We start from the raw sequence: 14,834 nt of genomic DNA, 5'->3' as shown, positions 1-14,834 counted from the left end.
TGTTATCAAAATACCTCATCTTACCCTGCAATACACATAATTTTTATATTTCTTGTAATTGGGTAACAATTAATAAACAGATTTAAAACAATGATTTGAGGGGCTAGAGAGATATCTCAGCAGACTAAGCACTTGCCTGGAATGTGCAGAGCCCAGGTTTGATCCCCAATACCACATGCCATGTCAGCCTCACCCCAGATGCACTGAGTCCCACTGAGACTTGGCATGGTGGAGCATACCTGTAATTCCAGTGCTGGTGAGGCTGAAAGCAGGGGGATCACTACAAGTTTGAGCTGCATAGTGAGACCCTGTACCAAATACATTAAATAAAATTATTTGACAAAAGGCAGAAGAGGTAACTAAAAATTCTCTGTTTAAAATAATGAAATCATGGAATACTTTAAAAAAATTTTGAACAGTTATTTTAGTAATACTTAAATCACTTAACTAAATGTATATGATATGGAAATTCTATTTATACTGTTTAATCGATAACAAATAAAGATTTTTTTTCTCATTAAACTTTGTTTTAATGGGTCTCAAAATTCTGTGACAGATTTTTGGTCAAGTTGTTTCCATTAACAAGTATTGATTTTAGAAAACTAATAACTTAAAAACTGCCACACACACACACACACACACACACACACACACAAAATAAGGGTTCACAAAACATTCTCCATTCCTTCTGAAGGTTTTACGTTGCATTGTTTTCATTAACTAGTCTTTCACTATTAAATTTAAATGGTCAATTGGGAGAAACAGTTCTGAGACATGTCTTCCACCTCTGATTAAGACTGGGGTGGCAGGTGGCAGGGATAATGTTCATTTAGACTTCTGAGCTTTCTGGTCCGACTAGGTGACCTTGCCAGCTCCAGCAGCCTTCCTGTCCACAGTTTTCAGGACACCCACAGCAACTGTCTGTCTCACATTGCAGACAGTGAAATGACCCAGAAGTAGGTACTCAGAGAAGCTCTCAACACACATGGGCTTGCCTGGAACCATGTCGACAATGGCAGCATCACCAGATTTCAAAAACTTGGGCCCATCTTCTACCTTCTTACCAGACCAGGGATTAATCTTTTCTTTCAGATCAGCAAACTTGCAAGCAATGTGAGCTGTGTGACAATCCAGAACAGGGGCATAGCCAGCACTGATCTGTCTGGGATGGTTCAGGATAATCACCTAAGCAGTGAAAAGAGCTTCCACTGGTGGGTCATTTTTGCGTTACCAGTCACATTGCCACACCGGACATCTTTGACAGACACTATCTTGACGTTGAAGCCCACACTGTCCCCAGGAAAAGCTTCACTCAAATCTTCATGGTGCATTTCAACAGATTTGACTTTAGTTGTGAAGTTGACTGGAGCAAAGGTGCCCACCACGCTGGGTTTAAGAACACCAGTCTCCACTCGGCCCATAGGGACAGGGCCAATACCACCGATTTTGTAGACATCCTGCAGTGGCAGCCTCAAAGGCTTGTCAGTTGGGAAAGTAGTTGGAATGTTGCAATCCAAAGCTTCAGGCAGTGTGATTCCATTGGCATTACAATCTTTATGAGTGACCATCCATCCTTTGAAACAAGGCATATTATCACTTGGCTCCAGCACGTTGTCACCATTTCAACCAGAAATTGGCACAAAAGCTATGGTGTCAGGGTTGTAGCTGATTTTCTTAATGTAGCTGCTGACTTCCTTAACAATTTCCTCGTATCTCTTCTGGCTGTAGGGTTGTTCCATGGGATCCATTTTGTTAACTGCAACAATTACTTGTTTCACACCCAGTGTGTAAGCCAGAAGGGCATGCTCATAGGTCTGCCCTCTCTTGGAGATACCAGCTTCGAATTCACCAACACCTGCAGCAACAATCAGGACAGCACAGTCAGCCTGAATGTGCCTGTAATCATGTTTTTGATGAAGTCTCTGTGTCCAGGGGCATCAGTGATGGTCACATAATACTTACTGGTCTCAAAGTTCCACGGGGAGATGTTAGTGGTGATACCACTCTCATGCTTGGCTTTCAGCTTGTCCAGCACCCAGGCATACTTGAAGAACCCTTCCCCATCTCAGCAGCCTCCTTCCCAAATTTTTCAATGTTTTCTTGCCGATGCCACCGCATTTGTAGATCAAATGGCCTGCTGTGGTGATGGACTGGCCAGAGTCTATGTGTCTGATGATGATGATATTAATGTGTGTCTTTTCCTTTCTCATGTTGGCTTTGATTTAGTGGTGGTTTTACTACACCTGTGCTCTCGTGGCAAACCCATTGCAAAAAAGTAAAGATTGTTTCTACTAGCTTGGATAGACTATAAGTACAGTTTGTTTATTTATTTATATAGCACAAGGTCTGCAGGGACTCACTACACAGGTCGGATTCATAGTGATCCTCCTGTATTCAGCCTCCAAAGTGCTGGGGTTGCAGGCATGCGCCACCACACCCAGTCTCAACTGCTGTCTCAGCAGGCCCCAGGGGCAGGGCCAGCACAGCATGCAGGGGATTGAACCTTGGTCTCTCCATCTGCCTCAGCAGGCACTGTAATCCTCTGAGCTATCTGGCCTGCCCCAGAGCAATTTTGATTTAGATAGACTTAGTAGTTCTTATAAGTAACTTTTATAAGCAAATTCATATGTTGCAATTAAAATTATTTAATGCAGTATTGTAACATTAACTAACATTCATGCAAAATGTTACTAAATAAAAAATGAGTGTAGTATTCATAGATATGAATATACTTGTAACATAACATTTTTCCCACTGAAATATTCTGCTTTTGTTTTAAAGAGTAATATATACCTGTAAACTCACACTGGAGAAGCACAGGGAGTCATGTGACAGTTTGGGGGCAGCGTGGACTTCATAGTGAGCTGAAAGTCAACTTCAGCTACATACTATCTTCAAGGGAACAAAAAATAATAATTATTGGCTCTCTTTTAAAATTTCTGTCATAATGATAATTTAAAAAAATTTTACAAGGCAGATGTCTGTAATTCAAAGGTATGTCTGTTTATATATTTTACAGATTATTTTCTGAAGTTATCAATTGGTGTTTAATGATTCCTCTTAATATTCATTATACATACTCCATGCCATTTGCTATTTTAGTAGTGTAAATGTACATGATGCTTAATCTGGAGAGGTGTTACATAACATACATAATGCTTTTTTGGAGACAAGTTCCCTCTATGTAGTGCAGGCTGGCCCCGAGCTCACTTATGTAACCCAGGCTGTCCTTCCACTCAGAGAAATCCTCCTGTGCCCTCCCAAGTGCTACAATTACAGGCCAGGACCACGACGCCAGACTTAACCCACTATCTTTTGTCTTGGAGTATGTATTAATTCCTAAGAAGTAATGTCTCATTCCAGAGTTAACTAAAATTGTGCTCATATTATTTGCTATTTTCAAACTTCAGATGCATGTTATAGTGTTATCTACACTAAAAATGTTTGTGACAGTTAAACTGGCTTAATACCTTTTACGTCTTCAGATCTGACTAGGGCATCAGTAAATACCACATTTCAGGGTATGTCTGGGGGTTCATGGATGCATGACTTCTATTATGTCTGATTCTTGGACTCTTCCCCTCAGAAAGAATTCTGCCTCCAGGATTCCTCTGTGTTGCTTATCTGCTGCCATGAATTAAGCAGTTTTGCACATCATGCCACTGTTAATTGAAACTTCTAAAACTTTAAGCTGCTCTTCTCTTTTAAGTACTGAATATATTGTCAAGCAATGAAAGAGGTGATTAATACACTCCAATAACAGTTTTGGTGTAGTGCATAGTAGACAGTGGGAATATCAATACGTGAGTCCTCAACCTTTACAAAGTTTTGTATTCTAGAAATAGTTTCCTATTTAATCACACATTAACCCTCTACGTTTGGTCTTATATATTACTTCCTATTTTTAGCTTGCTAATATTCTCTCGGTACATAACTGTTCATGCATATATTCAATTTTCACATTGTCAAAAGTGTTTTATTTCTTAAGTGAATCTGGTAAATGAATTCTTCTATGCCAATAACACCACTGATGGCTCTCCATAGGATAAAACGTAAACACTATACCCAAAGTGCAAGTCTCTAAATGTGTAATGCGAGGTTTTTCACGGGATAAGTACAGAAACATTTTTCTGGAGCCCTAGACCATTATTTACTTCTTATACTCTAATGCACCATTACTGCATTTACAATGCTAGTTCAAAAATATAAAAAATATTACATATGTTAAATATGTGATTTAACACATTCTCACCTGTGTCTGTTATATGTGCCTCTCCCTTATATAATTTTTTAAATTCTCTGTGCAAAGCTAATCTTTGAAATTTAAGTAAAGTATCAGATTTTCTTAAAACCAATTCTAACTTTCATGTAAAAATCACTAGGTTACATGATGTTACAGTATAGGTTCTCCTGTGTCCTGAGTCATATTCTGTAGGAACTTAATTTTTAACATATCAATACTTGATGGAAAATACCTGTTCCGTGTTATGCCTAAGATATTTGATATTCAGACAGATAGTGGAGTTAAACCCAATGGCATATGTTGTAAAGTAATAATAAGCTTCTCTTCTGGAGGGTTAACAACCTAAGTTTGCAGACCAAAAGCTAGAGAAAAAGAAGAGCTGCAAGGAAAGTCAACATTTTGGCCCTAACCTTTCAAGTTCAATGAAGACTCAGGACATAAGAGAACCTATAATGTAGCATCATGTAACTCAGTTGTATCCCACAGTTTCTGATCAAGGGGATTATGGGGTCACAGAGCAACATGATCGATGACGTAGAGTGTGCCTAAGAAGAGTCACCTGGAGAGAAAACATTCTGTCAGGATTTCACAGACAGCAAATTGGTCAAACAATGGCTGTGACTCATCCACATGGCTGACACTGACAAAGGATCTACAAACTGCAGTACAGTGTTACAGGATAAATCCTGAGGGTACTTGACAGACCTTATCAGATACAACAGTTACATTTCTTGTTATATGGGTCTTGCTTTATCTTGGTCTTAACTATACAGCAGAAAAGTATAAAAATGAGGTATATAAATTAAAGCCATATTAATATACTGAGCTGTGAAAGGCTCTAGTCAACAACTTCTGTGGATAACCCACTACTGTTGTGGACTGCTGGACTGTTTTGGATTGTTTTGCTGAATTATGCACCTATAGCATTTAGATGCCAATGGAATGCCCATTTCTGATAGGACTAAACAAAAAAGGGGATATAAAGGAAGGACCACTTTGTATCTGTATATACAGAATAATTAGGATAGATATACAGCTACTTTCACTTAATTCAGTGAGAAGAAAGATTTGTACTAATAGTGTTTGAACAGGATATGATATCCTGTCTTCATCCTGTACTGCGGATAATCACTAAGAAGATAACAATATACAATGCATCAATTATTGAAACTGTCCTATCGATCAGTTTTGAAACTCCCATTGATATTTGTTTCTCAATATTATAAAATAAAATAAATGAGATTTCCTTTTCAATGCGTGAGGGAAAGTAATACATCTATAGCTTTCCTCCTGAACTCCTAGAGTATTTTTTAACAATTCTCCTTTTAAATCTTCATGGTTACAGAAAGATATGCTGAGTAACGGGTTGTTTGCATAAATTGCATTATGTTGCCAGTTCTTATTACTCTGAGGCTTGACCAGGCCTTTCTCATCTTCCTGTGGCAGCGCAGGATCTCCCATATCAAAATCATTTGCAAAGGACATTGACACAGAACTTAGCAGAAATTTTACCGAATGTATATTTGGCTAAAAGACAAATCCAATGAGTATCAAGAAACAGCCTGGATTCTGTGGAAAATCAAAATTGTTGGGCCGTTAGAAAGACACAACTCAAGCCTTGTTTGGGGATGCAGGCCTGTAACCCCCCGCATGTGGGAATCTGAGACAAAAGGCTTGCCACAGGCTTAAGGTCGACATGCATGGCGTAGCGAATTCAAGGCCAGCCTGAACTAAGTAGAAAAACTCTATCTCGAAAATTAAAAAAAAAAAAAAAAAAAACCAGAAACTAAACAAGCAAAAAACAAAACAAAAATAGGCATGATACAAAGAATTTAATTGTCTATGAATGAAAATATCCTAACAGCTTAAAGTTGGTAATGAATTCAAATCCGGTTCCCAAAGACTGGACCTCTCTTTCGTCCTTAACAAAATTCTTGATTTTTTAATTCTTCATCTAAAATAATTTTTAATGATATGATCGCCTTTTGTCAGATAAGTTGCTTACTAAATGTGTTGCTTAATTAATGATAATTTGCATGGTGGTTTGTTTTTACTTAGAAATCATTAACATGTTATCTTTTACACTGCTTCTACCAGAAATAAAACATTTTTAAACTTTAATAGCCTTTTCTTTTTTATTTGATTTTATTAATGGTATACAGCTACATTCACAGGCCAATCACAGAATATATTATGCTAAAATTTTAAATCTGAATAGAAAAAGCATTTTAAAGTTCTACAAGGAAATTAATTCAAACTACCCTTTGTTTTTCCTCTCTAGTTCTTTTATGTTTAAAAATATGAGAATAGCTAATGGATGAAAATTGCCTCTTAGCTTATGATCCCAGGCATTCATTGTGACCTCTTTCATGTTTCTTTGATCCTTAATAATGGTAAATTTACCCAAATTGCTCTTTTTAAAACTCATTTCATAATTTCTTCTTTGACATACAGACCTTATTTATACATTTAAATATCTTTTTAAAATGAGTTTCAATATCAGGCATTGTATTTTGCAGCATTGTATTTTGATTATCATTATGAATGCATGTAATTTTAGACTTTGTGTTATAAATGTAATTATATTTCCTTAGAACTTTTATCTGCCTTTGCTTTTCCTTTCAGATATAAAAGATTATTGGCCAGGAAACCACAAGTTAATAAAAGAAAATACTAAGTCAAAGTTCGGGGCTTTGAATGGACTGCTTGGTTTATTTCTTTCCTTTTTTTATATTTCCCAGCCACATTTGCTATGAAGATGTATCCATAAAAAGCAAAGCTGCCACGTCAATAAAAATTCCTTAAGGGCTGACCTTCAGCTCGTAGATGGCCAGAACTGAAATGCAACAGGTTACTTTTAATTAGTTAACATGTCACTCCAAAGGAAAAATAGTGAAACCAAGTCATAATTCTGGTAGACATTTTGTTCCTTAGGGATTCGGGAAAAGCTGACAGGAGGCAATGCTGTCAGACTTTAATGACTCCTTTAGCCTGAGTGACAACACAACATTTCATTATAACTAGGTCAAGGTTAGCGTTCTACTCTGTGGCCATGCCAGTTTGCACCACAGTTCTGAACTCATCTGTCACAATGAAATCCAGAGAGCTAAGGAAAAAGACTGAAGCTATGAAGTTAATTTTTCCTCAAAAGTGTTCTTTAAATAATAGCAGTATAGTAGCTGTAACCTGAAAAAAGCAGTATAAACTGTTCATAAGTTTTGTACATACATATATGTACTTTTTCAACAAAAAGTTGAATTAACAAGTTCATATTAGTGCAGAAATTATATTCTCAACTGTGTAAGAGATCTTACTACATTTGCAATTATTTATAAACTTGATTACTTTGATAAAGAATGAATTTATTAACAATTTTATGAAGCACAAAAATAAAATACTTACAATTGTTCTCATCTTGCTTTACTCAAAATTATCCTTCAAGTCCATCAATACTCAGCACAGGGGACAGGGACTTAGCTCAGTAGAATAAGTGTTTGCCTGGCAAGCGCAAGGGCCTGAGTTCAATCCCCAGTTCAGAAAAAAAAAAAATACTCAGCACTATTTACACCTAAAGATTCATCTAATAACTTCAAGTATAGATTATCAAGAAATATAAATGTATCAAAAATAAAATATGTATACTTGCATGAATAAACATGCATCTGTATTGATATAAAATAATCTAAGATTGCCAAAGGAATATAAGTACAAAATGAATCAATTTGGAATGCATTTTTGTGTTGTTTTTGTGTTATGAGTAGTGTTGCTTTATTTTAAACTGTTTTTGTGGATATTTCATTTTAATTTATTCCTTTTGAAAGGAATATTCATCATTTATGAGTATGTTATGGAGACATAGGGAGAAATTTAATCACCTAAAATTAAACTGCTGTAAATATTTTGTCATATTTTCATTTAGTATTTATCACACTTTCATTGGACTGTATGGAAGTCTTTTTTTTTTTCCTGTGGCAGAACTGGGGATTGAACTCAGACCCTTGTGCTTGCCAGGCAAGTGCTTATTGCACTGAGCCATCTCCCCGGCCCCTATGGAAGTCCTTTGAGTCCGCTTCATCTCCACTTCTGTAGCAACCTTATGGGTAAACTTAATTTTCTGTGAACATTCATAGTTTAATTTGCTTTGTATGAGTTAACATCATTAATATAGCTACAGCTCAGTTTTTTTTTTAAATTTTTACTACATCTACATCCTCACAAATAAGTGACATAAAGTTGGCTGCAGCAGAAGGTTCAGGGTACTTCATTTCAAAATGGAGTTGCATATTTATGTTGTATTGGATATCACTGAATTTTCCAATTATTAAAGAAGTTCAAGACATGAGGTTTGCTTTACAGCACATGCACCATGGGAGAGGAAGTGATGTCATGGTCAGTCATTGAAACAGTGTGGTTGGTGGCTGAAGATGTTGGTGGCTGTCACCTTTAAAATCAACGTGAGACACAGTCTTTTAAGGTACTTGGGGACCATGAATTCTTTGAAGTGTGTAATATGTACTGATTACTTTAATATTATTGAAACCCACCAAAGGACTTCAAGAACAAATAACCAAATTCAGCATTGTAGCAGAATACAAAATCATCCCAAATATCACAATCATTTTTGTACTCTAATAATGAATCCTTCTAGAAAAAAAATTAGGAAGATAATACTGTTTGTGATACATATAGACAACAATTAAATATTTAGAAATTTTCTTGGGGCCAAGGAGATGACTCAGGGAATAAGCACTTCCCTAGCAGGCGCAAGGGTCTGAGTTCAATCCCCAGTTCTGAAAAAAAAAAAAAAAGAAAGAAAGAAAAAAAAAGAAAAGAAAAAAGAAATTTTCTTAACCAAGAAGTAAAGGGTCTTATAAAAAGATCCTGAGGAATCCAAAAAAGGATACTCAAGTTGTTATCAGTAAATGGAAAGTTGTTCTTGGTTTCTGGATAGGCAGAAAGAGTACTGTCAACATGGTCATACTATCAAAATCGATAGATGCATTTAATGCAATCCCAAACAAATATCAATGGCATTCCTAACATAAAAATAAACAAAACTAGTCAAAGTAAAAATTCATATGGAATTATTGAAGGAATCATTGTATTCTGCTACAATGCTGAATTTGGTTATTTGTTCTTGAAGTCTTTTTTCTTTCTTTCTTTCTTTTTCTTTTGTATTTTAGGGAAGGGGCTACAGGGTGTTCAGGGTCTCATTACTAGATCATACTCATAGTGATCAGCCTGTTCACAGCCTCCCAAGAGCTGGGATTACAGGAGTGGTGCCACCATGCCTAGTCTCAATGGCTGTGTCAGCGCGGGGCTGGTGCAGCAGGCCCAGGGATGGAATCCCTGGCCCCTTGTGCCTGCTTGCAAGCGCTTTAATCTGCTGAGCTATTTGTCTGGCCTTATATGATATATCTGGGCATGGATAATTTATTTTTGTCTCTATGAGGGATAGAACTCAGGACCTTATACTTGCCAGGAAGGCACTTGTGCCACTGAGCTATCTCCCTGGCCCTGTGCTCTTGAAGTCTTTTGGTGGATTTCAAGAATATTAAAATAAAAAAGAAGAATATTAAAGTAATCAGTCTATATTAAGCACTTCAAAGAATTCATGGGACCCTAGTAGACTGTGTCTTTGGTTGATGTTAAAGATGACAGCCACCAACATCTTCAGTTTATGTACAAACAGGCACATAAAACTAGCCAAAACAAAAATTCATATGGAATCAGAAGAGACTCATAATGGGAAAAGCAATGCTGAGGCAGAAAGGAAAGTAGGAAGCATCACACCCCCGAATTTCAAATGCTACCACAAAGCTGTAGTGATAACAGCGTGGCACTGCCCAAAGATAGGCACGTGCAACAGAAGGACAGAGGATGCTGATTCAGGCCTCAGGTATCTTAAGTCATCTGACCTTTGACAATCTGGCTACAAATTAGCTGGAGGAGAGATAGCCTCTTTGTAAACAGTGCTGAGAAAACAGATTACATACATGCAGAAAGCTGAGTTAGGTCTGTATCTCTAGCCAGGTACTAAAGTAAAATCAAAATGGATCAAAAATCCTCTGCAAGATAAAAATAGGTAAATTTCTTGCAGATAGGTACCTAAGTTAAAATATCTTGAATAGAACTACACTCGCACAAGAAATAATATGAAAAATCAGATGGGAGTCTATCAAATCAAAAAACTTCCGCACAGCAAAGGAGACAACCAACAGAGTAAAGAAACAAAGTACAAAATTGCGGGGGAAGGTTTCCATCAACCCACTTCTATGAAGGAAGACTAGCATCTAGAACACTTAAAGATCGCAAAAAAAAATGTGTCCCCAAAATAAAACAGCCAATAATAAATTGGCAGATATGATAAGTAGATACCCCTCAGAAGAAGTGCAAATGACCGATAAATATAGGAAAAATTCAATGTTGCTACACATTAGAGAAATCCAATTGAAAATAACAATGAGGCTACATTTTTCTCCAAAAAGAAAGACTATCTCAAGTAACAATAACATATTCTGATTGATCTGTGGATAAAATTGAGAATTAAACACTGTGAGTAGGAATATAAAGTCCTGCAACCACTATAGATAGCGGTATGGCAATTTCTCAAGAAGCTAATAATAAAAATTCCATTCAGTCTAGCTATTCATTTTTTATATATTTTCCTCTATTATTTAAAGACATTGTATCACAATGATTCATGCATACCTAAGGTTACTACTGCAAAACTCATAATAACTAGATCTCAAAACGGTGTACATATAGCCACAAAGAGATGAATGAATAAACACAATGATTTTCTACACAAAATCACTACTCTGCCATAAAGAAAGCTAATTTTGAATCACTTGCAGGAAAATAAGATAATACTGTTAGGCAAAATAGACATATGCCTAAATATAGTTTCTCTTATACGAGGAGTCCAATGTATAAGTAATGTGAGGAGCAAAATAAAGAGCTGATTTGAATCAGCGAGATAAATATTGCAAAAAATTGGAAAGAACCTCAAAATGGAATATGGCAGAGTTGAGGAAGGGAAAGAAAATTGAAATAATTAAGATCTGTTACGTGCACATACCCATTTCTCACCATGAATGCAATGATTATGTCCCATAATCATGTACTAATAAAAACTTACGAGCAAACACAAGGCAATGTTCACTGTGAAATGTTCCAATAGGCAATTCCACTGAGTATAACTGGGTGGGGGAGGATACAGTCAAAAGCAGGACAGAAGAGCTCAACAGCTCTCCCTTTCAATTTGACAATATTGGCATTTAGATTTTAATTTTATCTTGTCATCTTCAAATTGATGATGCTTTGCATCTCTTTTTAGGCAAAGACAGAATGAGAGCAACATTTCTTTACAGTCACAGCTGTGTGAGTTTTCAGTCTGTGTGCTGAATGCATGTGTGTTTCCAGTTTTTGTCAGGTTAATTTTGGATGCAGAGACAAAAGACAATGAAACAACCTGTACTTTGATTTATACCTTCAAGCAATAAAACTTTAAATTTATATCATATTTTATCCTATTTTAAAGACTTCTTTAATTTTTTAAAAAATTTTATTTATTTTTTATTCATTTTGATAAGAGAAAAGATAAAATAGCAATGAAAGTTTCAAAACAGGTTAGTAGGGCAGTTAATTAATGAATAATAATACATTGGATACTATTGTCTTCATAGTAATTATTCAGAGGACAAGATGTAGACATGATATTTTGTCTAAACAATATTAATACAAACCTTTCTTCTCAATAAATTAATAGAAAGTAGCTGTATACCTAGCTTATTTTGTGTATGCATATATTTTTTTGTTTCCTTTCTTTTCTTTTTCACAACAAAACAGTAGTTTATTTATACTTTTGCAAAGTTAGTCACAAGTGACACAATTGCCTAGTGAATAATAGCTGACCTTAACTAGGCAGATGTTTATCTCAGGACTGAGGTAGCTTGTTTGCAGAGGAAGTGATGGCACATGATGTATAGTGTGCCTAAGAAGAGTCATCTAGAGAGAAAAAATTCTCGCAGCCTTTCACAAAGAGCAAACTGGTCAAGCAATGGCTGTGACACGTCCAGATGGCTGACACTGACAAAAGATGTACCAGGTGCTGTACAAGGTTCCAGGGTAAATCCTGAAGAGATTTGGCTCATTTTGCAGATATCAAAAGTTACATTCAGGGGCCGGGGAGATGGCTCAGTAGAATAAGCACTTCCCTGACAAGCGCAAGGGCCTGAGTTCAATCCTCAGTTCCAAAAATAAAAAAAAATAAAAAAAAAAAAGTTACATTTGTAGTTATACAGGTCTTGTGTTAAGTTTGTCTTAACCATCTAGCAGAAAAGTTTAACCACAAGGTATAAAAAGTAAAGCTATATCAATATGCTGAGCTATAAAAGGCTCAAGTCAACAACTTCTGAAAATTGCCAGTTGTACTGATAACTCACTACTATTATGGACCATTGGTCTATATTGGATTATTTTGCTGAATTCAATTGTCTACAATCTTTGGTCTGGCATCAAGTCTGAAAAGGTCCTTTAAAGACTTCTCCAAATACAGCATCTCTAACTGCAATGGAATACCTATCTCTGACAAAAATAACAAAAAAGAGGGATATGTTGGGAGCTTGGAAATTGATCGAATGTGTAGAGTGTAGAGTTGGGACTAGGTCTCAGTTCTTTAAAGATTTCTATTATGGACAGGAGACACCAGCCAAATCACACACACACACACACACACACACACACACACACACACAAACACACACACTACAGTGAACATTTTAATAGGAAGAGTTTTTAAACACATTTTTCCATAGTGTAAGCATACTAGATATAACTTGAAGACAGTGAAAAAGTACTTATTAGGTATAAGTTGAAGACAAAAGATTTATGAATTGATATATAAATCTGTTTCACTAAATATCTTCCAGACTTTTATTAAAAATTTAGCCACTGATATTCAGTACAGAAAAGTCAGGAAAACCACAATGGATTGGGAGAGGATTCATAAAAGTATTAAACAAAAATGATTTCTTTTAGCCTCCAGAATACAGGGCTTTGAAGTTTAATAATAGTTTTGTTATTAAAAACATATTTTTGAAATATAACAGTTGTAGTTATTAATTGCCATAGGCAGTTCAAAAAATTATTTCCCTATATACTGTGTATTGTTATTTTTTCATCATCCTAGATAATAGAGTTTAATAATACTTTTTAAATTGCAGAAAGTCAGAAGCATAGAATTTAGACATTTTGGAGTCCTAACAGTAGACTAGCTTCTTTTTTCCCCATAATTTTATTGAGAAACAAATAGCTGATGAGACAGTTTAAAACCAAATTGGTAGGACAGTTTCAATAATTAACACATTGCATCATTGCATACATTCTTCCTAGTGGTTAATTGCTGTACAAGATGTGGACATGATATCCTATTTACACACACTATTAGAACAAATCCCTCTATTCATTAGGAGAATGCAACTATATATCTATCCTAACCACTTTGAATACACAGACATAAAATGGACATTCATCTGTATCCCCTTTTTTTGTTAAGCTCTGTTATTTGAATATTATAGGTGTTTTAACTTAGCAAAATATTCTAAAAGAGTCCAGTAGCCCATAATAGTATTGAGTCTTCCGCTTCACTGGCAATGTCAGAAATTGTTGACCTGAGTCCCCTACAGTTCAACATAATAGCACGGCTTTACTTCTTGTACTTTGTTTTTATACTTTTCTGCTGGATGGTTAAGACAAAGGTAAAGCAGAACCTATGCAACAAGAGTTGTAGCTTTTGGATCTGATAAGGTCAGTGAAATCCCCTCAGGATTTATCCTGAGATCCTGTACCTCAGATTGTAGAACCTTTGTCAGTGTCAGCCATGTGGATGAGTCACAGACATTGCTTGGCCAATGTGCTCTCTGTGAAAACCTGAGCGAAAGTTTTCTCCCATATGACTCTCCTTAGGCACACTCTACATCATCGATCACTTTCCTCTTTGGCCCCATAATCTCCTTGATCAGAAAATTTGGGACATTACTGCGTTACATGACATTTCAGTACAAGTTCTCATATGTCCTGAGTCTTAATTGACCTTGGAAGGCTAGGGCCAAAATGTTGGCTTTCCTTGTGGCCCTCCTTTTTTTTCTAATTTTGGTCTGCAAACTTAGGTTGTTAATCCTCCAGAAGACAAGCTTATTGTTATTACCATACAACTTAGGCTGTTAAACTTAACCTCACTATCTGTCTGAATATCAAACACCTTAGGCATACTATGGAACAGGTATTTTTCATCAAGTATTGATATGTTGAACTTTAATTCACTATAGAATATGATGAAAAACATTTAAAAATTAGAATATATTTTTAAAAATAGGCATAAAGAATTATATACTTCTTATGTTTACACATAAGTCCAAAAATCTAACTATATACAACCTTGAAGCAGGACAGTCCCACAGCATTCCTTTTCCTGTCTCCCAACTTCATTCACCACCCCCTTCTTTTTGAACAGTCATCTACCCAAGAGACAGCACAGCAGCAACTGGCATGTCATGACAAGCAGTCTGTATTCAGAAGACCAGAATGA

At 36.0% G+C, this 14,834-nt stretch overlaps 1 pseudogene; it reads right to left on the bottom strand.

Moving 5' to 3' along the window:
- Window positions 1-819: 819 nt before the first annotated feature.
- Window positions 820-2,210, bottom strand: LOC101593274 (annotated as a pseudogene).
- Window positions 2,211-14,834: the final 12,624 nt, after the last annotated feature.

This window comes from Octodon degus, unplaced genomic scaffold, assembly GCF_000260255.1.
Source record: "Octodon degus isolate 3935 unplaced genomic scaffold, OctDeg1.0 scaffold00025, whole genome shotgun sequence".
In the NCBI taxonomy this organism is placed as follows: Eukaryota; Metazoa; Chordata; class Mammalia; order Rodentia; family Octodontidae; genus Octodon; species Octodon degus.
The sequence above is the reverse complement of the archived record's forward strand: the minus strand, read 5'-3'. Positions and strand labels throughout refer to the sequence as shown.